The 24095-nt window shown below is 54.9% G+C and overlaps 1 long non-coding RNA gene across 2 annotated transcripts in view; it reads left to right on the forward strand.

The window, feature by feature from the left end:
* The first annotated feature begins 667 nt into the window (after positions 1 to 667).
* LOC149523272 (uncharacterized) overlaps positions 668 to 24095 on the forward strand; it is a 33553-nt gene continuing 10125 nt past the window's right edge. Inside the window, exons 1-3 of one of the 2 annotated variants that reach the window (XR_016347126.1) lie at positions 668 to 816; positions 1351 to 1419; positions 1535 to 1634. This is a non-coding gene — a long non-coding RNA (uncharacterized LOC149523272). Of the gene's footprint in view, positions 817 to 1350; positions 1420 to 1534; positions 1635 to 24095 lie in introns of those variants that run through there. The other variant, XR_016347127.1, reaches the window with a different exon arrangement.

Genomic DNA, 24095 nt, shown 5'->3' on the forward strand with positions numbered 1-24095 from the left:
AACACGCTGGGCCCAGGGGCTCACCCAGTACCAGGGGGGGGAGGGGCAGCCCCAGTGTCTGCCCCGCAGCCAGGGCAATGGATGGGGGCGGGGGCTGCTTGGCTCTCTTGTTCCTGGTGGGGGCTCTGCTGAGGGCGTTGGCAGATGTGAGGGTCGCAGAGGGATGGGTCCCTGCGAGGGGCGTGTGGGGCCCAACCTGCTCTGGGTCCCTGACATGGGGGCGCGTGACCCCTGCTGGCCGCTGGAGTCACCCTGGTCCCTTCCCTCCCGCACAGAGCCCCCCTGCGCCTCGGCGGAGCTCTGCCAGGAGCGGATGGACTCCCGGGTGGAGGAAGGGGCCATCTATGACATCGAAGAGCAGCTCCACACCCGGGACACGGTAGGAACCTTCTCCACACGGGGGGGACCCGAGATTGTCCGGCCCCTTCCCAGCACGTCCCACCCCCCCTCCGGGAGGGGCTTGTCCCTGGGGATCCCCCTGGGGCCCCTTCTCCTGCATGACCTGGACCCCCCAAGCTGGGGGCTCTTGTCATGCACCAGCTGGGCCCCCACAAGCCTGAGGCAGCAGTTGGGGGGAGTGTGGGTGCTTGGACAACCGGCAGCTCCCACCTCCACTCCTGGGAGACCTGAGCCCTGCAGCTGTCCGTGGGGGGCAGGCAGGCCCCAGGCTCACAGACTCTCTCTGGGGTGCAGAGCCCAGCCGCCCTGCAGCGGTTCCTCTTGGCCATCCCCCTCGCCTGCCTCGCCGCCCTCCAAAGGGGCGAGGACACCCTGGCGCCGCGCTGCTGCAAGGACACCATGATGGCCAGGATCGTTGTAAGCGAGTCGCGGCGGCCGGGAGGAGGGGAGGGGATACGTGGGGTGGACAGGGGTCTGCCTGGGCCATGGCGGCGGGTGGGGGTGCTGGAAACGGGATGGGTGGAGCCAGGAGGGCTGGAGGTGGACATGGGGAGGGTGGGTGGGGATGCTGGAGGAGGGAGGGACACAGAAATGGGGCAGGTCTGGGGTGCCGGACAGGAAGGGGGATTCGGGACAGGGAGGGGTCTCCCCGGGCCATGGGGGGCTGGAAGGGAGCCGAGCGGGCTGCTGGGGATGCGCCTGGGGAGTAGGGATGAGGAGGTTCAGAGGCTGGTCACCAGGGCAGTGAGGGGCAGGAGACGGCCTGGGGACAAGGATTGAGCTGGTCCCGGCTTGGGAGGGGGGTGCTGGGAGGGGCCCTGTGCCGGGCAGGGGGGCTACAGGGCAGCGGGAGGCAGTGGGGTTGGATCCTGCTGGGTGGGGGCGCTGGCCGCGTGAGCGTCTCTTGGGGGCCCAGCCTCACACGCCCCTTTGTCTCCTTGGGTCTCACAGGAGATCATGGAGGACTCGCCCCCCCCCGCTGGTCTTGGCCGACTGCCTCAACGCCGCCTGCAGCCTCAGGTACCGACCCTCCTCCCCCGCCGACTCCCCCCAGAGCAGATCCCCTGGCCAGGGAGTGGGAAAGTCTCTGTCTCCTGCTGCTGAATTAACAGTCTCTGCCCCTCTCTCCTGCCAGCACCTTGCAGCCTCCCCTGCGGGCCAAGCTCCTGAGCCCCCTGCTGACGGCGGCCGTGGGACAGACAGTGTCTGGGGACTGGCAGCAGGAGCCCATCCACACGCAGGTACGTCCCTCCGGGCCCTGCTCCCGGGCTGGGCTAGAGCTCCAGAGAGGAGGGGGGGGCAGAGGGAGGGAAGAAGCTGCAGGTTTGGATCCTTCCCTCCAGGGTTCCCGTTGCTCTCCCGGGGGGCCCGTCCCTTCCATGCCCAGCCTGGGCTCCTCCCTGCTCTGCGAGGCGGCTCAGACCCTGCTCAAGGCTGGACCCCGGAGCCAGCGGGTGGCCTGGATTCCCCAACCCCCCTCTGACCCAGGGCTCCCCCTTGTCTTGCAGCAGTTCATCCGGGCCCTTCCCTACGACCTCCAGGCCCTACTGGCGAGCCTCCTCGCCGAGTCCCCAGACACCGCCCGGCTGCAGCTCATAATGGAGGTGAGCCCCGTGGGGGGGACGGGGCCATTGTCCCTGCTTCCTCGGGGGGGGGCCGAGAGAGGAGCAGTGTCAGTGGCTGGGGGGGGCACAGTCTGAGAGGAGCCCCAGGCTCTGCCCAGAACCGGCACCTCCCTACGGGTCCTGACCTGCCTCTTTCCCCCCCAGCACCTGAGCCCGTGGCTGGAGTCCCGCCTGCCCCAGGAGCGAGCCAGGGCCCTTGGCAGCACCACGGCCCTGCTGGGAGTCGCCACCACCCTCCCGGGGTTTGACGTAAGTGACCTCGGAGCCGGGGGGTCTGGGGCTGCAGGGCGCGGGGCTGGGAGCGTCCCCGGGAGGCAGAGGCAGGGCCGGGAATGGGCCGGGAATGGGCCGCGTTCTCCTTTCCCCGGGGAGGGGCGACCCTGGGCCCTTCAGGGGGGCTCTTGAGGGACTGGGCCCCAGACTGGGGAGTGGCCGTCAGTGGATCCCCTTGTTCCACCCCCGGAGTGACCCTTCAGTCGGGGCCATTGCTCAGGGTTGTCTCCTCGCAAGGCCGGCCCCGCCCCGCCCCGGGAGGTGTCTCTGTCCGTCCCCCGAGCTCAGACCCGCCTCGGCGGCCGTTTGCATGGGACGTGCAGCCCCAGGATGCTGAGGGACCCCCCCTCTTCTCTCCCCTCAGAACTCCGCCGACTGGCCGAGGATGGGTCACCACGTGGCCCAGCTGGGCCTTTTTATTTCGGACCCATCCGAAGACGTCAGCCGGCTGGCCCGGGAGGGGGTGCACAGCCTGTATCAACTCCTCCTGCACCACAGGGGTAAGGAACCCAGCCGGGACCTGGGCCCCAGGGACACCCTGAGGGTGCCGGCGGCGGGGGGAGGGGACCCAGCCCTTTTCCCCCAGACTGGCCCAAGGGGGGATGCGTCCCTCTGTGTTCCCCTTCTGCCCCCTGTGCCCCTCCATTTGCCCAGGGATGCCTGCAGGGACCCGTGGGAGGGGAAGGGCTCAGACCTGCCAGCAGAATGACCCTGTTGTGTCTCTTGCAGGCCTCAACATCCACCAGGCAGAGGACCTGTGGTGCAGACACTACTACAAAGAAAGATGGGTCCTGGCTCACAGCAACAGCGTGCGGGTGGGAGAGGTAAGGACGCGCTGCCAGGGCAGGGCAGGGCTCGGGGGTGGGGCTGGCTGGGGCCCTCGTGGGGGTAGGAGGGTCTTGGGGGCAGGAGGAAGCTGTGACCTGGGGAAGGGGTTGGGGTGCCGGGTGAGGAGAGCGTCTGGGTGCAGGGTCTGGAAGGGAGTTTGGGGGAGGAGGAAGCTGTTTTAGCCCCAGGAGTTGGGGCCGGGCTCTGGGCCGTCAGCTGAAACCTCCTGTGCTCTTGATTCCAGGTCTTTGGGCAGCTCTTCACACCAGAGCAGGAGAATTGCTTTTTGGACAAGGCTCTGCTCGCTGCCCGCTCCCCCCTGCGGCGCCCCAGCCAGGCCGGGCTGGTCCTGGCCCACGCCCTGCATGGGCAGGCCCATCAGCTCCTGGAATACATGGTGAGCAGCCGGAGCAGATCAGGAGAGTGGGGCAGGGCCAGGGTCTCCTTCCCATCCCCTCAGGGAGTCCCCCGCCCCTTTCCTCAGGCTGCCCCCACCCCACGTCCCTGCTGGCAGAATCCCTCCTGCCCCTGCGAGCGTCCCTGGGGGTGGGGGAGGCTCTGAACACAGAAACTGTCCTAGGAGGCGGGAGGGGGCCGAGGTGTCAGGAACTCTGGGGGGGGGGGTCAGGAGCTCACCCTGCGGGCCTGACGGGGGGTGACCAGAGAGCAGGGGGGAGGAGGGTGGAAATGCTGGGGGGCCAGTTCCCCTGAGTCCCCAGGGATGAATGTGACGGATTCTGCTTCCCTTGCAGCAGGAAGACACCCAGTGAGAGCAGCAAGAGCTGAGGAGCCAGCAGCTGCGTCCCCCTCCCCCCAACCCTCCCAATTGTATTGAATTGTATTTACATTCTCATTAAACAATGTTTCAAAAAACATTTGGATCAGGCTTGGTCAATAATTTGTAATGGGGGGGCCATTTTGGCAACTGATCAAGGGCCACATTTCTACCGAGGGCTTTGGGGTCTGGGACGGGGTGGTTGGGTGCAGAAGGGAGCTTAGGGGTGGAGCCTGGGTGCAGGGGGGGGGGTATGATCTGGGGCGGTGGATAGGGGTGCAGGGTCCAGGAGGGGGTATGGGCGCAGGAGAGGACTCTGGCCTGGGGGAGGGGCTCTAGAGGGGTGCAGGGTCAGGGAGGGAGCTGTGACCTGGGTGAAGGGGGAGCAGAAGGTTTGGGGGAGGGGGTGCGGGTGCCAGAGAGGAGTCTGGCCTGGGGGAGGGGTGTCGGGGGGGTGCAGGGTCAGGGAGGGAGCTGTGACCTGGGTGAAGGGGGAGCAGAGGGTTTGGGGGGAGGGGGTGCGGGTGCCAGAGAGGAGTCTGGCCTGGGGGAGGGGTGTCGGGGGGTGCAGGGTCAGGGAGGGAGCTGTGATCTGAGGGAATGGGGGACGCAGGTTCAGGTGGTCGCCTGGGACAGGCAGTCGGGGAGGGGACGTGGGCGCCAGGGGCAGGCTCTGGCTGCGGAGGTGCCTACCTAGGCAGCTGCGTATGGGGGAGCCCGACTGTCACCTGAGGGGATGGGGGAGCTCAATTTTCAACTGTGGGGAATGGAGGAAATACTGTGGAGTGGAGGGAGCGAGATGGGGGGGGCTGAATTGTTCCCGGAGGGGAGATCTCCCTGGCTTGGGGGGGGGGGGGGGGCGTTTCCAGCAAAGCCCTCACATAAGAGGGGGACAGACGGGGGGAGGGAGAGGACGGGGATGGGCAGGGCAGGTGGAAATGGGGAGGGGCAGGAGAAGGGAAGGGGGAGGAGATGGAGGAGAGCCGGGGATAGGAGTGGGGGCGGGGATGAGGAGCAGGACAGAGGCAGGGCAGTGGTGGTGATGGCTGAGCGATGAGAACAGCTCGCAGGGAGCTTAAAGCCAGCAGATGCTTTTCGGCAGAATTGCCATTTGCCCTGGCGGCTTTGCCAGAATAGCTGTGCCAGCGGGGGGGGGGGGGGGGGCGGCTTTTGCCACACACCCAAGCCAAGCCAGCTGTGGCGGCAAAGCCTTGTGATGTAACCTAAGCCCTTGGCAAGGTCGGGATCAACCTGCTCTGACAATTTCTCGGACCGGCGGGATGAGAAACAAGGATCGTGCAGGGAGATGGGGATGACTAGGAAGCGAATCCAGGTGTGGGGGAATATCCTGGGTTGGAGGGTCAGTCGATACCCCCGCCTGCCACTGTCTGCCGGGGCTCTGCCCGCAAGATGGAACCAACAGCTGAGTTTGCTTTTCTGCCCCGTCGTGGGCACAAAAGGCCCAGAGCAGCCTCCTGCTATCTTGGAGGAAAGGGGCCAAAGTTCAGGAAGCAGGTGCCAGGCTGGGCTGGAATCCGCGAGCTCCGCTTTTGCTTTGCCCTTCCTGGAAGCTGGGCTGCAGGTGAGTGGTGGTTTCATCTCCGCTCTTGGGGTGTTTCTTGTGGGTTCCGAGTGTGGATCTGAGAGGGGCTGCGCAGGGGCAGTGTCATGAACGAGCTGTAAGCGTTACAGCCCCTTCTGCGCAGGCTGGCTCCAGCCTCCCGTCTGTCTCCAAGCCCTGGGGGAGAGGCGGGAGGCCAGCAGCATGGCCTAGTGGAGGGGGCAGGGGGTTGGGCGTAAGAACTCCCGGATTCTAATCTAATGCCACCTAGTGACTAAGGCACAGAGTTGTGTGTTAGACCCTTGCTCCTCAATTCTGCGCTCACTCTCGCGCTGGTGACCTTGGAGAGGCCTTTCAGGTCTCCCTTTCCCTGTCCATCAAAGGCAGGCAAGTGCGATGTAATGCCCTGGAGCAAGTGCTTTGGGACGTGTCGCACAAGTGTGCCTGGCTCACAAGCGTGTCAGCACAGCTGTGTAAAAGCGTGACGAAGGCTTTGAGATCGATGCCGAAGGCTTGTGAGGCTGTGGCTGGCCAAGTGACAGGGAAATGAAAGGTCAGAGTTTGGTCAGTTAGATTTTATGGTAATACACTGAGACGAAGCACTTTGGGCGTATATACGATAATGTCTTTCCAAGTGCGTTAGTTCAAGCCGTGTCCTAGGAGCCAAGAGGTGAGACAAACATGCTTGGTCCTGTCTCGGTGCAGGGGTGGACTAGATCAGTGCTTCTCGACCAGTGGTACGAGTCCCCTTAAAGGTACTCAAGAGATGTCTGGGGGACACGTCAACACAACTGAAATTTGGAGAAAACTGAATTTTTGTTTTCAGTTTGACAGCGCTTTATTCTTTTTGTACCTTTTACACCCAAAAATGCCATCGCCCGCCCGGCTACGATGCAGTTGTTTAAACAAATGTGTTGCAACGGTAGAAAAAAATTGTGTGTGTCTGAAAACTGTAGGTACTGGGGGTACTTACACATTTTTTTTTAAAGGGGGTACATTATAAAAAAAGTTTGCGAAACACTGGACCTATCATGGTCCCTTCCACTCAGACTTTTCTATGATTCTGTGACAGGTTTGGGCGATAATTTTCAGAAGGGGGCCACTTAATTGATTTTGGTATGGGGTCATAGGCCGGCTCCACCCACAGAAGGGGCGGAGCCTGAGGCAGAAGGGGCGGTGTTGTGGACTAGCCCACCCTCAGAGTTCTCCGCGGCTGAGGCTTTCAATTAAAAGCACAGAAAAGAGCTCACAGATTTGCCACTACTGGCAGCTGTCCAGCGTTGCTACAGCTTTTTAAAGGGCTCGTGGCTCCTGCCCCTGCTGTAACCATGAGCCGTGAATCATTTAAAATCGGATCCTGCTGCCTGAGTCCCCACTTAGAATTCGGCGGCATGGGCAGCAGGATCTAAACAGAAAGCGGACAGATCACAGTGTTTGGTGGGTTGCATCTTACCCACCCCTGTTCTCTGAGCTGGTTTCGAAACCTCCGTGTCCTCCTTATGGTCTGACAGCTGCAGATTTACTGCCTGTCTCTCCTCTCGTGGCCCAGCCTAGCCGCAGCTAATGGACTAACTCAGGTTAGCATCACCTGCCCTGTCTTGGTGACTCTTCACAGCTGAACGGCCTATAAGGCATCGTGCTGGTCTTCTGATCTCTTGGTGACTCCTCTGCCTTCTGTTTATTTCTTTCTCCCTAGCTGGCCGATCAAGTCAAGCCCTGTCAGTGCGTGAAGGCCCCAGGAATTACGAGTGCAATGGTCTCCCATGCCCAAGGTAATCGGCTGGCTAGTAATGGATGGGCTGCTTGGTTATCAGGTTAGGCTGCACAAGCCAGGTCTATGGGACCCCATGGCCAGCTGGCACCTGGTTCACAGGGAGGCAGCTGTACTAATCTGAAAATGGCTGGAAGACACCACCATCATTAGGCTCCAGAGTCAACAGCACTTGCTCCTCTTGGAGCTACTTGTCCGTGGCAGGCAGCACAGCTTAGCAGCTCATTGGGACGTCTCCTTTCTGTTGTGAGATCTGGGCACTTTAGAATGGCTGTAGCTATTGAAAGCAAAGGTGCACAGCTATAGGCATGAGGGTTTCCAGCATTATTCACCTAGGTGGCTGATTCCAGGAAGCAAGGGTGTGTGTGGGGGGGAGGGGGGAGTCCTGTACAGAGGGTTCCCTGGCCCCTCTGCTTCCATGGCTGTGCAACTGCCACCAGGTGGATTAGAACCTGGGACTTTTGGAGCTTAGGGCAGGAGCTGCTACAGCTTGAGTTATAAGTCAGTTGCCTCTCAGCATAGGCTGAAGAGCTCCCTTGTAATAATTGCTTGCTGGAAGTGGTCTCAGTGCCACTCCATAGGATAGTGACCCACATCAGGTGTGTGGGTTACAGCTGCAGGCCTGCTCCCAGCATGCGGATCTGCTCTCTGGGCGGCGTCTATAACTCTGTGGCTGCAGCCCTGCTCCCAGCATGCGGATCTGCTTTCTGGGTGGCGTCTACAACTCTGTGGCTGCAGCCCTGCTCCCAGGACTGGATCTGCTCTCTGCCCATAGGCGTGCGCAGCACATTTCATTAGGGTGTGCAGCCAAAGAATGTTTTTAAATGTACTCTTTGACCCCCATTAGCCACACCCCCTGACTCCCATTAGCCACGCCCCCTGACCCCCATTAGCCACGCCCCCTGACCCCCATTAGCCACGCCCCCTGACCCCCATTAGCCACGCCCCCTGACTCCCATTAGCCACGCCTCTGGAGGTAACACTTTCAGGGCAATATGGACACATGACCAGAAATAAAAGGTGTCATGTGACCTCCTCCCCCCAAGGACTTTTCCCACCATCCACTTACCAATAGGGATTAGTTTGTCCCTCACCAAACCCCCCTCATGCAACGATCCTGCAATTGCATTAACCCAACGTGTGAGACATTAACTCGGGGGGTGGGGAGGCTGGGGGAAGTGTTCCCTCTAAGAGTTTCCTCCCATGAGCACAATACATTTTGTGTTGTGCACCAGTACTGAGTTTGTGGCTTGTTTGGATGTGCCATGGTGGCACCCAAGTTATTCATAAATATCTTATGAACCACTTACCTTTCCCCTCTGCTGCCCTGTCTCCTTCCCTTCCTCCATCAGCTCCCCTGGTGCCTGCTGCCCCCCAACCCCTCACCCACCTCTGCTGTCCTGACTCCTGCCCTTCTCACTGCCCTCGGCCTTCCCGAGACCTGCCCCCTCCAGCAGCCTTTCTCTCCCCCCCTGTGCCCACTCCTCCAGTAGCCCCACTCTGACCATGTGAGCTACCCCTCCTCATCCCCTCTTCTAACACCTCCCTCTACACACCTGTCCTGCCTCTCTCCTCTGCTGCTGGTCCCTCCCCTGCAGGTGTCTGCCCTTCTGCTTCACCCCCCCGGACTCCCCTGGCACCTGCACCTTCCCTTACCCTTGCACCCTCTTGGTGCCTCCCCCTTCCCTCACTGCCCCTACCCACTTTGCCCACTCCCTCACCACCCTCTGCCCCCGTTCCCCTCATGCCCCTGTGCCTTTACACGTGCCTTGCTCCATCTCCGCCTTCCTCATGCCCACCCCTTCTTTCAAGCCTTCTCCCAGCACCTCCCCTTCTCCCCTCTAGCCCCCAAAGCCCTTCCCCTCTCCTCTCCTAGCATCATCCTGTCCCCCCCCCCCCCACTGACACCTCCCCTCCTGCCCTTTTCCTCATTGTCTCCACTTGGCCCCCGGGCATTTGTCTGTCTCCTACACCCTGTCCCTTAGTGCCTTCCCCTTTCATCTCCTGACCTGCCACAAACCCCCACCCCGCAGACTCAGGTTCCCAAAGTTCTGGCAGTCCCCATCACTTGGTGCCTGCGCTGGGTCTGACTCGTAGGGTTGCGAGGTAGACCCTCCCCCCAAAAAACGGACACACTTGATCCTGGGCAGGGGGGAGGGAGGAAGAGGGACTGGCTGGGGGGGGGCAGGAACTGGCTGGAAGGAAGAGGGGATGGGAAGCAGCTCTGGGGGGGGAAGGGCCAGATCCTGACCCTGGCCCCCCCTTCTCCCTCCCCGAGGCCAGTCATGCTGCCTCTGACCCCTTCCTCCCTGAGGCCAGTCGCACTGCCCCCGATCCTGACCCCGGCCTCCCCTTCTCCCTCCCCGAGGCCAGCCCTGCTCCCCAGCTCAGTGCGGGCCCCTGCTCTCTCCTTAGCTCAGTCCCACTCTGCCGACCCTGGCTCCCTCCTGGCTCCCTGCTCTGCCAGTCAGGCTGAACTGGGACTTTAGCCTCTCCCCGTTGTTCCTGGGGACTGTCAGTCTCAGGATTTTGATCTCTCATTTCCCCTGCCTTTCACTGAGTTTCAGTAAGGAGCTAGCAGCAATAATGCCTCTACTTTTTCCCCCACTCCTGTGCGGAATACATTTTGTTATGTGCACCAAGGCATGCACGGATGTGCACTGTTACGTCACGTGGAGTTTCACAGCATGGGAAGAAATCAGTGGAAATACAGAGAGCTTGAGTAGTTGCAAGTGTCCATTTTATTGCATAGCACGGAGCTAGCTAGAAAAAACCCAAACCAGCTGGGCTGACCCCCAGTGACCTCACGCAGTTACTATAACAACAAGATCTATGTCTACACCCAGTACACCACATGCACCACCACTAGAAACACATGCTACCGGCTAGCAAGCTGGGCAGCATTTGAATATCTCATGCAGGAGTGGAGCCCTGTTCCTTGTTCCAGGCCCTTGCTAGAGTCCCCTCCCGTAGCTGCAGCTATGACCGGCAGTTTTAAAAGCGGACTTACGCTGGCCCTGCAACCCGAGCGACTCTGTCAGTGGGTGCTTATCACTCCATCACCTCGAGCTGTTTAACCAGCTTGTTTAACCAAGGAGGGAGGGAAAGGGAAACCTTTGGCCATTTGAGGGTTGCGTGCCAATGGAGGGAAAGGGGATGGATAAAAAGGGGCTGAGCACACGGTACTGCCTCTTTTTAAACCCAGGCCCAAAGATGTCCTGGAATTCTGGGCCACTGGCCTGAAGGAGATGGTCAAACTGCCTGGCAGCTGGACTTTTGGAGTCTTGTTATTCCTGGGCTAAGCTGGGTTATTCCTTTAGTTGGGATAGGTCCTGCCTTGGGCAGGGGCTGGACTTGATGACTCCTGAGGTCTCTTCCAGATCTATGGTTCTATGATTCTAAGTAATGTTTCACCAAGTGTATTTGTTTTGTTAATAGACGTCACATTTTTAAAACCATGATCTGATTCCTGCATCCTAGAGGGCGGAAGGTTCTGTATGCACGTGCCTAAGACAGCAAGCCATACTTCTAGGAGAAATTACAGGTTTTCAAGCTCTCTCTGGAGGGAGTGTCAAGGACAAGGAAGGTACCCCACAGGAGGGAATTCTGAAATGCGCCTGTCTGGTTCTCAAAGGGGTTTGTGCATTTGGATGATGGCAGCAACACCAACGCAAGCCTCCAGTGGCAGGGTATTTTAAAGTCTCTTGTGGGCCCCCACCTTCTGCACTTGGAGTGCCAGAGTGGGAAACAGCCTTGACATGACCCCTCTCCAATTTATCAACATCCATCTGGAATTCTGGTCACCAGAGCTGGGCACAGAACTCCAGCAGCAGAAGTTCAAGTGCCGAATAAAGAGGCTAAGTCGGTTCCCCACTCTGGCACTTGGAGTGCAGAAGGTGTGGGCCCAAAAGAGACCTTAAAATACCGTGTCTCTATGGGCTTCTGCTTCAAAACTCCCCAAGGTCACAGATTCCCTGAGCTTAGGAGGGTTGCTGCCTCTACCCAAGTGGAAAAAAACTTTTTCTTCTTGAACGCAGGAAGAAGTCACTTGGGAACGTATTCCAGAAGGGTACCCCAAACTCTTTTACACAAGAGCCAAAAGAAATCTGATGAGGTTCATCAAGGACAAGTGCGGAGTCCTGCACTTGGGACAGAAGAATCCCAAGCATTGTTACAGGCCTGGGACCAACCAGCTAAGTAGTAGTTCTGCAGAAAAGGACCTGGGGGTTACAGTGGATGAGAAGCTGGAGATGAGTCAACAGTGTGCCCTTGTAGCCAAGAAGGCTAATGGCATATTAGGTTGCATTAGGAGGAGCATTGCCAGCAGATCCAGAGATGTCATTATTCCCTTTTATTTAGCACTTGGAAAGAAAAAAAGAAAAATGAAAACAAACTGTAATTTCTGATAGCTGTCCTCTTAGTCTTAGGCAGGTATACACAGACCTCCTATTACTTTCCAGGATACAAAATCAGATCATAGCCTTAAAATAGGTGATTATATTAAGAAAACAAAAAGGTATTCATTTGTAAAGCTGACTTGGCTGCTAGGAGTTATAGCGCAACTGAGAAAAGAACAGATTAAAACACAGACAATTGCATCCCTGGGATTCAGTTTAAAGTTATAGTGGGGAGAGGAGGGGATATGGATTTAGCACAGAGGAGTTTAACCAAACAACAAAACAAAAAAATAACCTGATCGCATCTAAATAAACATTCTCTATCTACTCAAGTATCCACACTTCCAAGGTCCAGTCCAATTCTAGGCCCAGGTATTCTTTTTTTTAGGCATGATGTCCCTGCCCAGTTCAATTCATCCCCCCCCCCCATCCCCTTCCGCAGCTCCAGGATTAAACTCACAAAGAAAAACAGCAGACAGATTCCCTTTTAATGCAGATCTGAACTCCCTGCCAACACTTTCTAGCTAGCTAGGTTTAACCCTTTAGTCACTGAATACTGGGATGTTCAGAAAAGAACAGTGGGCCTCCCATCCATCACAGAAGCGAGACAGCCTCTTTACTCCTGCTCAAGCGTTTCCTGTTTATACATCCCAGAATTACAATAGCTTTTTAAGCCCCAACGCCACAATGGGAGCTCCTGTTCTGCTGATTACCCACCATGACCTCTACATCTCTTTTCCCCGCCCTGCAAGTCTGGCCCACAGAACCATGGGAAGTGGCATAGGCTAGCCTGGGCCAGGGCAAAGGAACACGTGGGCCTTTCTCTTCTCCATCTCTGCATTGCACAGCAGGGCGCAGGAGTGCCAGGGGGCTCTGTGGACGCTGTTTGGCTTAATGCCAGCGAAAGCAGGGTCTACAGGAGTACTTACGGGCTCCTAGTGTTAAGAGCTGTGATGTGGTTGCCTCAGCAGCGTGGCTCAATGCTTCTGTTCTTGGAGCTCTGGTGTTATCAGTGGTCAGTGCAGGTAACGCAGCCTGCTCCTGCTGCAGATCTCGCTGTTATGCACAAAGACCGACCACAGACACCGTCTGGTGACAGAGGCACTTGGCCAGGTTTATAGCCATGTAGTCACAGATCTAGTGCCCTGGATTTGCGGTTACACGTGCACCAACTCATGAGTGCCCCAGGACGAGGAGCAATTCAGTCAGTAAGTCTCTGTTGTCCCTTCGGCCATGCAAAGGGGGTAAGGCCAGGCACCCCAATATTTATAGCCTAAAATAAACTTGTCTGGTTTCGGACATTTGTTTGCTCCCTCCCCTTGTACCTAGTACCTTGAACCGAAAAATATTAGCGGAGACACTGTTGAGCATCCACTGAGGATGCGCTCGGTGAGGCTAATCTTCGTGTTTTACCTCATCCCCGTTGCAGAGTTCCAGACCAAGGAGGATATCTACTGCCTCGCTTTAGCGAAGGCCCTGTACACTGTGCCCACGCCAGTGACTGCTGGGTTTTATGCACCATGGGGACATTGCAAAAACCTGCTCTTACACAAAATCAAGGGTGAGTACTGCCCCGGGGAACGTAAGACGGGGAAGGAACCTTGTGGGGATGGGGATTAGTGGATGACAACCATCTCCAAAGAGCCAGAGCCACCCGTACTCATTTGCCGATTATGCAATCGCATAGGGGACCTGAAAATTTGGAGCAGCACTGGGTTTTCATGTCCACTCCACCCACCTGCCTCTTCCTATCCATGGTCTGTGGCTCTGCTTCCTCCAGCAGCAGAAGTTCTAGAAGATCTAGTTAATTTACAAGTGACAAAGTCTGCTCGAGCTACTGGCAGAACATCGACGACATGGTAATGAAGCCATTTAACAGGCATTTGCCAACCTCTGCTAAATGTTTGCTGAATTTACAGTGAGAGTCGACAGGACCTTAGTTTAAAATGTGTTTGTTTATTAGTGTGTGGATGAGGATTATAAAATCACATCGCTAAAAATTCAACATCCATCTGGGCTGCTGTTGGGCAGATGGGCACCAGTTTAATAGTACGGCGTAGGATCCCATCAATCCTAAGGATGGCTTTGCCAAGAGCTACCCATTCTTGATTGCTTCCCAGAAGGGAGGGATTGTGAAGCTGGAAGACCCTTCAGGAGGAGAGATATAAGGCACTGCCAGGTACCTAACATATCTTCCTCTTTTATCTCAGAGAACATGGAAAACGAATCGAAGAAGAAAGACCAGGAGGAATTTCAGCGGACGCAGAAGATGCAGCGTGACAACACTGGCCGGGATCTACTCAAGCTCCTGTTACTCATGATCTTCTACCGGCCGGTCCTGACGGAGCAGCAGAAGTGGAGAAGGAACGTGAAACACGTCTTCATCCATTTCAGCGCCTGGGAGTACGCGGGCTGCGACCAGCTCTGGGCAGGCCTCATTACCACACTGTGCGACGGCATCGAAAGCCACTTTGGTCTCCTACCCATGAGCATTTACAGGACCATAGACAGGAAATGTAGCATCATCAAAAGACCAGGGGATCAGGAATGGGTTAGCAAGAAGTTCCTCTTCCTCCCGCTGTGGGTGGCTGTGATCCTTTTGATCATGGTAGCTATTGGGGTGGGTGGTCTCCTCCTAGTGTTTGGGATCCCCATCGGGGATGCCTCGGGAGACGCCATAGCTGTCGTGGAAGGCATTGGGGTGACGGCTGTCAGCGTCTCTGCAGCAGCTGCCATACGGCTCACTATCACAGTGGTACGAAACATTATCGTCACCCAGAAGAGCCAGCTGGAGAGACAGATGAACCAGACGGCTCTCAGCGCACAGCTGGGCTTCATGAGCTGCGTGAAAAGCGAAGTCAGGACAATCACTGGGTTCCTGCAGTACATGGAGATCTTCCAGCGGCGGAAGCTGCGGGTGGTGCTGGAGATCACCCACTTGGATACATGCAGCCCTGACAAGGTGGTGGGCGTCCTTGATGCCATGAACATCCTCCTCTCAGACGATGACGCCCCTTTCATCTCCATCCTGGCTGTTGACTCCAGCATCATTGTCGACTGCGTGGAAAGCTCCAAGTATATGAGAGGTATGGCCAACAACGGCTACGAGTTCTTAAACCGCATCGTCACCCTGCCCTTCTCTGTCCCTCGGATGGACTGCGACACCAAGCGGAGGCTGATCAGGAATATCATCGCGCGCAAGGAGCAGCTAGAGGCAGAGGTCGGCTTCCGGCAGGATGGCAAGATGGAAGCCAGCTCTGACTTCCTCAACATCTCTCGCTACCATTCGGCCAACCACGATGCCCAGAATCCAGTTGCAGAGGACAGCCAGATACCTCTCATGGTTGGAACCCCAGCGCTGGGAATCGGCAGCTGCGGGAAAGGTATCCGAGCCAAAGACCTCATTCAAGATGCTTTCGACTACCTCCTGGATGACGCCTTGAAGGAATTCATGACAGACAACGTGGTGCAGATGCGGCGCATCGTGAACACCGTCACCATCACCATCAGGCTGCTGGCGAGTAACATCCCCAAGGATGAAGTGTGTCCGAAGAAGGTGGTGGAATGGGTGCTCCTTGCCAACCAGTGGCCGTGCCGTCTGAGCTGGCTCTTGCAGTGCATCGAGGATGAGGAGCAGAGGAGCCGAATGGGCAGCTGCCATGGAAGCCCGCTCCGCCCCGACATGTCTCTGTGGGAGGTCTACGAGAAGTACATGGAAGAGCTGGACATGCTGAAAGGCCAGATGGAAAAGCTGCTGGAACTGGACCAGGATCCCGAGCTGTTCCACACTTTCCTGTGCGGCAGGTTTCGGGTGGAGGAGGCCCTCTTCTACCTCCCCTTCACGGTCAATTTGGACCCATCCCTGAAAAGACAGATGGAGCTGCAACGTGGCAGCCACAGACTGAAACGGACAAAGAAATTCGACAAGCTCAGCGCCTGCACTCTGCTGGGTATGACGGTGGAGGATGTCTGCCGAGAGGTGGGTCACCCTTGGGTTTCCTTCCTTCGAGCAGGGCCAGCTGTCGATAGAATGTCCATGCCTCTTCATCGCAAGAAGAATGTCATTCATGTGACAGCAGCTGCCCACAGATGATGGCTACAGGCAGAGCCATCTTTGCAAATCGTGGGGCCCTGAATAATTGAGGGCCCTTCTGCAGGATTGCCTGGGCCTTTTCCCCTCATGCAGCTTCTGCTGGAGGTCTGGTCGTTCCTACTACCTCCCTACCCCAAGCAGGGCTCAGGAACTAGAGCAGAGTTGCAGATCCTCTCTGCTTGCTAGCTTGCTGCTGCTGCTGATTTGAACCCCGTAGCAGATTTGAACCTAGGCCCTCTAGGAGTGTGTCTAAACTACATGGCTCCGTCGACGGCGTGTGCCCCTAACAGAATCCAAGCACACGGCAGTGGGGTGTGCCGGGTACCATACCTGGCCCCACAGCCGGCCGGCCCGCCTTGTTTGCTAGAATCTGAGCAAGCCCAGACAGGTTCCTCTCGGGAGCTATAGCGGACCCTTCCTAAAAACGTGTTTGGCGACATGTTCAGTAGATGCACGGCACTAACGGGTGCTCCCACTTCTCTTCCAGACGGACACAATCGGCTTGAAGGAGGAAAACGTCCCGCTGTACAAACAGAGGCTCAGGGACCATAATCTCAACGGGCGCGCGCTGGTCTACAGTGACAACACTGAAATCAAAGAGGCCCTGCACATGAGTCTTGGCGAATGGACCCTCTTTAGCATCCATTTCCTTGGAGTGTTTCCCCCGGCGAATTTGGCCTCTTCTGTGGTGTCCCCCGTCCCGTTCCACGTCAGGCCAGAGGCTCTGAAGAACATGGTTGCCTTAAGAGAGACTGTGGCGAGAGGGAGCAAGCTCTCTCTGAACAGCTCCAGGGAAGATCTTTGGGAAAAGAAATAACTCTGAATCCTGAACACAGAGGTGAAAGTGCCCTGGTGCGCAGCTCCAGCAAGAACTGCAAAGACCTGGGCTGCAACAGGACAGTACCTGTGAGAAATTGTAAAGTTACTTTCACGGCCGCCTGTACAAAACCAGAAGCAAGATCGGGGCTTTCGCCCACAGTGTACCTCCCTGCGTCTCCAGTGACATCGCACGGATGAATCATAGAATCCTAGAGTTGGAAAAGACCTCAGGAGTCATCAAGTCCAGCCCTCTGCCCAAGGCAGGACCAATCCCAACTCAATCATCCCAGCCAGGGCTTTGTCAAACGGAGACTTAAAAACCTCTAGGGATGGAGATTCCACCCCCTCCCTAGGGAACCCAGCCCAGCGCTTCCCCACCCTCCTAGGGAAATAGTTTTTCCTAATGTCCAACCTAGACCTCCCCAGCTGTAACCTGAGACCACTGTTCCGTGTTCTGCCATCCCTCACTACTGAGAACAGCCTCTCTCCATCCTCTTTGGAACCTCCCTTCAGGAAGTTGAAGGCTGCTATCAAATCCCCCCTCACTCTTTGCTTCTGCAGGCTAAACAAACCCAAATCCCCCAGTTTCTCCTCATAGGTCATGTGCTCCATACCCCGAATCATTTTGGTCAAGCTCCCCTGGACCCCCTCCAATGCGTCCCCATCCTTCCTGTAGTTGGGGGCCCAGAACTGGACGCAATACTCCAGATGTGGCCTCACAAGAGCCGAATAAAGGGGAATAATCACTTCTCTGGATCTGCAGGCAATGCTCCTCCTAATGCCCCCTAATATGACATTAGCCTTCTTGGCTACAAGGGCACCCGGTGACTCATCTCCAGCTTCTCATCCACTGTAACCCCCAGGTCCTTTTCTGCTGCTTAGCCAGTCGGTCCCCAGCCTGTAACACTGCTTGAAGCAATCAGATGACAAGAGAAGAATTAAGGATCCGGGGGGAGGGGGGGAGGAGGGGGGGACTGTACTGGGTCTGAGGGATTTGGGGCACATTCATGTCAACGGGGCTGGTGACAGACGTTGTCGGGCCCTGGGTAATGTATGGGAGGGGGTCGGCTCAAGACCCCCTCAAAGGGGCAAGGCTCTAGACCCCCTCAAAGGGGCAAAGCTAAAGGTAGGAGGGGCAAGGCGAGGGCCAATCAGGCCTTAGCGCCACCCACCTTGCACCAGACAGAGCTCTAGGATTGATTTTATTTGCCCGGGTCTCTGGCAGTGGCGGCTGCCATAATAGTCGATACAGTGACCCAGAGGCCTGGACCCTTTTAAATCATCAGCTCCCGAGACAACTGCCCCCTTTGCCTCTCCCCCTCCCCATCCGTGGCCCCTGTCTGTGGGGCTTCAGACCCTGATGGTCAAAGTATTTTGGTCTGGTTAGTACAGCAGGGGACAGGGAGTTGGGACATACGGGTCCTATTCCTAGCGCTGCCACTGGCTTGCTGTGTTTTTGAACAAGCTGCTCCTCATTTTTGGGACTCAGTTGCCTCTGTAGTAAGTTGCGGGTTGGTAACATAAAATCAGCAGGCCCGAATAAAGGCCGGTAACATAAAAACAGCAACAGGCCTGAAATCTAGGAAGCAAGACTTTGGCTCAGTGGAACCGCAGGCAGGAAAGAGAAATAGTATAAGCCAGATCAAGCATAAAGGTCCAGGCACAGGTACCAAGCACATTTATAGAATCCTATAAATGGAAGAGACCTCAGGAGTCAACAAAAAATCCTCATTAAAAAAAAAAATTGTTTGGTGTTCCTCGGTCTTAAAAAGTTTAAGAAACACTCGTCTAGACAGTACTGGGTCCTGCCATGAGGGCAGGGGACTGGACTCGACCTCTCGAGGTCCCTTCCTGCCAGCTACATGTGGCAATGAAACGGTAATTCGAACTAAGTCCTTAGTTCGAATTAACTGTTACATCTCATTCTATAGCCGCGCGGCAGTTACTTCGGGCTAGTGGAATTTCAAAATGGCGACCGGACGGGAACATGCAAATAAAGCCTGGGCTATTTAAATCCCGGGCTTCATTTACAACTCCGGTTGCCTGCTTTGCCTACCTAGCTCGAATTAACGAGCTAATGTAGACATACCCTTATTGACTAATTGAGTAGTCGATGGAAATTCCACCAACTACTGGATTAGCTGATTAAGCGCAATTTAACATCCCTCGGTTGAGCTACCACATATGTTTTAGAAAGACATCCAATCTTTATGGCTTGTGTGTAGTTCAACGCATTAAATTCCAAGCAGGTTGCTGAAGTTTCTTTTTTTCATCATGATTGGCAATTTGACCAGCCTTATACAGTAATGGATCTTTACCATTCCTCTGATTTCTTTTGTTCCTGATATATTTAAACATTTCCTAATTATCCTTTATGTTACTGGTTATAGATTTTTTTTTTCAATTTTAGCTTCTCCTATCAACTGTTTGCTTTTTCATAACTCGCGTCCTCCCTTTTTTCCCATTTGCTTTATATTTTTTTCTTGTGGTGTTTATGACAAAAACTAAAACATAGGACATAAACTTTGAGTCCTATTTATAGTACTTCAGGTTGGTTTAATGGAAAAATGGGTTGATACAGAGTAAATTGGAGTTCAAAATAACCCTTTCTCGGGCAATTTTTCTCTCGAAAGCCTCACCTTTTTCAGCCTCCTTCCACTAACTTCTGATTTTAAATGTTTGGATTGTTAGACATGTGCTCAGGAAACCTTACCTGTCACTAAACGTAGATTTTGTTTGTGTTAATTATAGATATGAATGGAGCTAGTTAATCCCTGTTGTAAGATTCCAGTGGAGCCAAAGAAAGTAAACAAGTAACTAATTTGGGTCAATCTTTCTACTTGACAGTCCCTAGGAATCTACCGTTTCAACATTTCCCGGGAACAGAAACACAAGTTAGAACAGTGATAGAAATGTAGCCGTGTTAGTCTGGTGTAGCTGAAACGAAATACAGGACTATGTAGCACTTTAAAGACTAACAAGATGGTTTATTAGATGATGAGCTTTCGTGGGCCAGACCCACTTCCTCAGATCAAATAGTGGATCTGAGGAAGTGGGTCTGGCCCACGAAAGCTCATCATCTAATAAATCATCTTGTTAGTCTTTAAAGTGCTACACAGTCCTGTATTTTGTTACAAGTTAAAACACTCATTAATTTTGGCTTCATTCAGCTTTCCCTTGGAACAAATTAAAAACATAGTTGATAAGTGGCAAAGTTGGTGCATGGGAGTGAAGGACACGTTAGCTCATTATGCCTACACAGGGGGATGTCACACTGGTCTGAACAGTTCCAAGGACAGTTGGGCTGCCATAGAAAGGGATGCAGAGCTGCTCTTCAGGAGCTCCATGGATTAGACCTATACTGCTATTGAAGGAATTGGGGCTCTCAAATAAAAGAAGTCCCTTGCCTTAGAATCATAGAATCCCAGGGCTGGAAGAGACCTCAGGAGTCATCGAGTGCAGCCCCCTGCCCAAAAGCAGGACCAATCCCAACTCAATCATCCCAACCAGGTCTGTGTCAAACCAGGACTTAAAAACCTCTAGGGATGGAGATTCCACCATCTCCCTAGTTAGCCCATTCCAGTGCTTCCCCATTCTCTTAGGGAAAGAGTTTTTCCTAATATCCAACCTACACCTCCCCCACTGCACCTTGAGACCATCACTCCTCGTTCTGCCATCGTCACCACTGTGAACAGCCTCTCTCCATCCTCTTTGGAACCTCCCTTCAGATAGTTAAAGGCTGCTATCAAATCCCCCGTCATTCTTCTGCAGACTAAACAAGCCCAGCTCCCTCAGCCTCTCCTAAGTCATGTGCTCCAGCCTCCTAATAATTTTTGTTGCCCTCCACTGGACCCTCTCCAATGCGTCCACATCCTTCCTGTAGTGGGGGGCCCAGAACTGGACACAATACTCCAGACGTGGCCTCACCACATCCCAATAAAGGGGAATAATCACTTCCCTAGATCTGCTGGCAATGTTCCTCCTAATGCACCCTAATATGCCATTAGCCTTCTTGGCTACAAGGGCACACTGTTGACTCATATCCAGCTTCTCATCCACTGTAACCCCCAGGTCCTTTTCTGCAGAACTGCTACTTAGCCAGTCGGTCCCAGCCTATAACAATTCTTGGGATTCTTCCATTCAAGTGCAGGACTCTGCACTTGTCCTTGTTGAACCTCATCAGATTTCTTTTGGCCCAATCCTCCAATATGTCTTGGACACTCTGCACCATATACCCTACCCTCCAATGTATCTACCTTTCCCCCTAGCTTAGTGACATAGGCAAACTTGCTGAGGGTGCAATCCATCCCCTCATCCAGTCATTAATAAAGATGTTGAACAAAACCGACCGTAGAACCGGTCTTTGAGGTACTCTGCTTGAAACTGACCGCCAGTCCGACATCGAGCTGTTGATCACTACCCATTGAGCCCAACAGTCTAGCCCGATTTCTATCCATCTTACAGTCCATTAATCCAATCCATACTTCCTTAACTTGCTGGCAAGAATAAGTCCAGGTATATCACATCCACTGAATTCCCCATGTCCACAGAGCCAGTTACCTCGTCATAGAAAGCAATCAGGTTGGTCAAGCATGACTTGCCCTCGGTGAATCCATGCTGACTGCTCCTGATCCCTTTCCTTATTCTAAGTGCTTCAAAATGGATTCCTTGAGGATCCCCTCCCTGATTTTTCCGGGGAGTGAGGTGAGGCTGACCGGTCTGTAGTTCTGTGGATTGTCCTAAGGAACATCTTGGTACCATTTACCTCCCACAAATAAAGTACATACCGACCTATGTTCAGGACCAGGTCAAAGTTGACAGCATAACAGATAGTAAGTTGACAGTATGAAGACTAGGAATTAAGCCCCCTTCTGGAAGGTAAGGGACGGTAACCAGGTAACAGGGGGTAGCAACCTGATACATCAGGAATGTATAAAAGTTCACCTCAAATGGTGTTCACCAGCTGACTGTGTGGGGGCACTGGATGGTGCTCAGTGGGTGTTAGGACATTGCCACGGCTTCCATAAAGTGTAGCGGCGCGGCGCTGAGTCTGTTCGCTGGCAACTATTATTGCATGTTGTTACGCAAAAAATCTGCTTGGGCGATTTCGAATCTTATCTGGTTTGTGGTCTCTGGGGACTCTGGGCACGGAGACCACATCCAGCGATAGTGACTCGGCTCTGCAACTTTAGCGAAGAGCCAGGTGGCTTGTACCTCATGCAGTAGAGAAGGCTCCAGACTTACAAACCAGGTAACAGAACTTTTGCGTTCTCCTCCAGCAGCAGGCGCTCCGACACAGCTGGACTGAGTACAACACCTGCAAATAACCCAGTTAGTTAATGCAAGCATAAAGAGAGGCAGCCTGGCCAGATGTAACCATTCATTAACTTCCAGGCCAGAGAGGGCCATTGTGATCTTCAGTCTAGCCTGGCATCCTATGAGGTGCACACAGGCCCTTCTCTTCCACTTGTTTAAACAGAGGCACCCTGGGGCACCTTAAAGACTAACACGTGTATTTGGGCATCCGCTTCCAGGGGTAAAAAACACTTGGACCTGCTTTTCCTCCGCAACAGCTGATGCCCAAATAAATCTTCAAGGTGCCACAGGACTCCTTGTTAGTAATGACTGTTGGGGTTGCCCCTCTAAGGCTATGTCTACACTGCAGGCTTTTTGCACAAGAACAGCTGTTCTTGCGCAAAAACTTGCAGAGTGTCTACACTGCGTGCGTGTTTTTGCACAAGTATTACAGTACAGCATCAGCAAACAGGGCTTCTTCCGGAAGAGTTATTCCTCTCCCCACGAGGAATAAGCCCTCTTGCACAAGAGCTCTTCCAGAAGGCGGCAGTGTAGACAGGCAACATGAATTTCTTGCGCAAAAAACCCCTACGGCTAAAATGGCCATCAGAGCTTTCTTGTGCAAGAGAGTGTCGACACTGCCATGGATGCTCTTGTGCAAAAGCACATCTCTTCTGCAAAAGCACATGGCAGTGTGGACGCGCTCGTATGGAAGACCTTTTGCACAAGAACTCTTCTGCAAAACAGTTCTTGTGCAAGAAGCCTGCAGTGTAGACAGAGCCCACGAGTTTCAGAGGGGTAGCTGAGTGAGTCTGTAACAGGAAAAACTTAAAACACAACATATAGTCACCTTAAAGATTAACAAACCGTGTCAATGGGATCATGAGCTTTCCTGGGCATAGCCCACTTCTTCAGACGACTGGAGTGTTGTATGTCCAGAACCAAAATGAATAGGGGAGGAAAAAATGGGAGGGGGGGGGAAGGAGGCAGTGGGTATGTAAATATCAAAGGGAAAACCCAGCTGGTATGTAACGGGCACCACTGATAAGAGTTGTTGGGAATTTCCCAGGAACCGATCGGGGTTTCTTAGGAACAAGTTTAAAAAGGGGTGAGAATCGGGGTGAACTGGGTGGATGCCTGGGTGAGGGTTGGGTCGAACAACGCAGGGAGGGAAAAGCAGGAGCGTGGGGCGTGAGGGCAGGTGAGCGCTGCGGTGAAAGCCACGTGCGCAGGCCGGGCCGGGCCCCTCTCTCCTCCAGCTGACTTGCAACTTCCACTGCCGGCCCACGTGGCCCTCGAAGGGCGGAGCTTCCCCTTTCCTGCGCCCGCCCCTGGGGCCCTCCAGCCAATGGGAAGCGAGGGCTAATGTTGCTGGTGTTTCAACATTCGGAGCCGGCTGGCACAGCTGCTGCCGCGGGCCCGGGAGCTGCGAGCAGGCAGGAGGCGGAGGTGAGGAGCGGGGGGCGGTGACTCCTGGCCCCCCAGCGCAGAGGGGTCCAGGTCCGGGTCCGTCCGGGGTTACCAGGCCGCGCACTCCCCTCGCTCTTGGAGGCGACGCTGGTGCCAGTGTCTGCTACAATGCGACCCTACAATAACAAGCCCCAATCGGCCGAGTCGCTGCTTGTTTCACCTCGTGTCCCCCTGCGCTGCAGAAATCCCGCCTCTGCTGGGCCAGCCCCGAGACACGGGGTTCCCCCTGCATTGTAAGCAAGCTGCCCCCTTCTCCCCCATGCTCCCGTTCCCTGAGTATCAGTCCTGCCCCCGCAGCCTGCACAAATCTTCATCCTTTAGGACCAAATAGGAAGGGGAGGGGGCGAGGGATTATTTTCTTTATTCCCACCCCCCCAGCGGAGGGAGCTGTTCTCTGTGTCTGTGTTTACAAACCAAGGAACGTGTTTCTCCCTGGTTTGGGTTGGGGGGTTTTTTTTGCCTGTTTCTTGACAAGATTGATTGAAATGTTGGTCTGACTAGAGCAGTCCCCAAGTTTAGCGCCCTGCCCTGAAGCAGGACGAAGTCAACCAAGACCTACGGGTTTGTCTAACCCTGTCTAATTCTTTCTTCCCACCCATGCTTCCCCAGAAGGGATCAGACAGGCTGTACACAGCGGGTGTTTAAGTCTCAGCTTGACAAAGCCCTGGCCGGGTTGATTTAGTTGGGATTGGTCCTGCCTAGAGCAGGGGGCTGGATTTGATGACCTTCTGAGGTCTCTTCCAGCTCTATGATTCTATGATTCCCTCTCCTTTCCTTCACCATCATTAA

The sequence above is a fragment of the Pelodiscus sinensis genome, chromosome 18 (genome assembly GCF_052426305.1).
Source record: "Pelodiscus sinensis isolate ZL-2025 chromosome 18, ASM5242630v1, whole genome shotgun sequence".
Taxonomy (NCBI): Eukaryota; Metazoa; Chordata; order Testudines; family Trionychidae; genus Pelodiscus; species Pelodiscus sinensis.